Source organism: Mastomys coucha, unplaced genomic scaffold (assembly GCF_008632895.1).
Source record: "Mastomys coucha isolate ucsf_1 unplaced genomic scaffold, UCSF_Mcou_1 pScaffold6, whole genome shotgun sequence".
In the NCBI taxonomy this organism is placed as follows: domain Eukaryota; kingdom Metazoa; phylum Chordata; class Mammalia; order Rodentia; family Muridae; genus Mastomys; species Mastomys coucha.
Window position 1 is genome coordinate 41,498,098 of NW_022196912.1, and position 1,943 is coordinate 41,500,040.

At 38.3% G+C, this 1,943-nt stretch overlaps 1 non-coding gene across 1 annotated transcript; it reads left to right on the top strand.

Annotated features, from left to right (window-relative positions):
• The first annotated feature begins 1,497 nt into the window (after positions 1–1,497).
• LOC116081200 lies at positions 1,498–1,616 on the top strand. The gene has a single exon (XR_004114735.1). It is a non-coding gene; the product is annotated as a 5S ribosomal RNA (ribosomal RNA).
• The last annotated feature ends 327 nt before the right edge of the window (positions 1,617–1,943 follow it).

Sequence of the window (1,943 nt, forward strand, 5' to 3'; positions counted from 1 at the left end):
AAAAAAACAAATGCCAGTATTCCCAACCATAGATAGTTTTCTATCACTGTGACAAAATACTCAAGATGAGTGATTGATATGCGGAAAAGGGTTATTTAGTTCAGAACTAATGACCATATCTAAGATCATTTGACTGAGGTGCTATTGAGCCTGTGTGGGGCAGAACATGATTCATATTCATAGTGTGTGCAGCCTCTGATGTGGAGGAGTCTGGGAAGCAAACAGAGAGAGAGGAAAGAACCAGAGTACCAACATCTTTTTGGAGCTAACTTTTTCTAAGCTCCCTTTAAAATCTTCAAGTAGATTCTCCTTTGGGGAATATGTAAGGTGGAACCCATAACATCAAGTATAAATTATAACTGTGGAGCAACCCATACTTCTTGAGAAAAGATGACTCCAGTTTGAAAAAAAGCTTCTACCTGACCCTTCCCTGGAAGCCACACAGTGACACAAGGCTTCCTATAAATGGCTGGGCCCTTTCAATATCATTTCTTCTTCATTCTTTTCTATTATTGACCTTTTTTTTCTTTTTCTTTAACACAGAATCCAATTCCACTAAATGCTTTATTTGACAAGAAATATAGCTAGAGGGAGCTTAGAAAAAGTTAGCCCCAAAAATATGTCCTGGCTTTACCTGTGATTAGGTTAGTCTTTAAAAATTGTTTTCACTCAGAAAGAAGCAATGGATATCATCTATTAAAAATGGTATAAAAATTTTAACTATGACTTCAATCTGAGTGTACCTAAAAGTGATCAAATTGGGTGTGTCTGAGTGAGGCATTCGTGGCTCCCTACCAACATTTCCTCTGGATGGATCTGCTATGCTCATGATTTAAGGAGGACAGCCACTGTAGCAGGTGCGCAGATGATTTCAGAGTCCCATGGGCATCCCTGACTTAAGCATTCTGAAGAAGCCAGGAGCAGAGTATGAATTCTTTACCAGAAATTCCATAGAAAATTCTATACCTGTGCTTCGTGATGAGTTACGATGTCAGTTACTTCAAATCTAGGGAACATAAAACTTCTCATTACCACCAGTCTGAATTCTTCACATTTTTTCCTTTGTGTGCTGTGAATGCAGTATAATAAGAGCAAAAGATAAACAAATAATAGGAGCCAACAAAATTGTAACAGAAATCTTATTTGCAAATAAAAATGTTGGCTGCATAAAAAATTCAAAACAACCTAAAAACATACTGTATAAAATTAATTACAATTAATGCAATGTTGTTGGGTACATGAGTTTGCTTAAAGCACATTTTAATGATGATTAAAAGCTAGTAATGTGAAATAGTCACTGATCATGGCAGTGATAGAACTGGAAAATGCAAAGGAATAAATCTAATGAGAGGAGCTCATGATAACTTTTATATAAAAATCATTAGAGGATCAGTTCTACAAATAGCTAGTGAGGTATTTCAAACAAACCTTCTTGGAGAACAACAATAGTGAAAAGTTTGGATTAAATAAGAGAAAACCCTAAAGAAAAAAGTTCAAGTCTACAGACATACCACCCTGAACGCACCCGATCTCGTCTGATCTCGGAAGCTAAGCAGGGTCGGGCCTGGTTAGTACTGGGATGGGAGACCGGCTGGGAATACCGGGTGCTGTAGGCCAAAAAAAAAAAAAAAAAGTTCAAGAGCTAGTGACTGTAACTATACTAATCCTGTTACCCAGGATATTGTGTCTTGAGAGGTAGGTCAAAATCAAATGTGCTTTCCCTCAAAGACATACACATATAGACACATAAACAGACAGGCATAGACAGACAGATAGACACACACATACACATACACAGAGAAGGGGGGAGAGGGAGGGAGGGAGGGAGGGGGAGACAGACACACACACACACACACACACAGAGAGAGAGAGAGAGAGAGAGAGAGAGAGAGAGAGAGAGAGAGAGAGAGAGAGAGAGGAGAGATATTTTAACTCAAATGTGA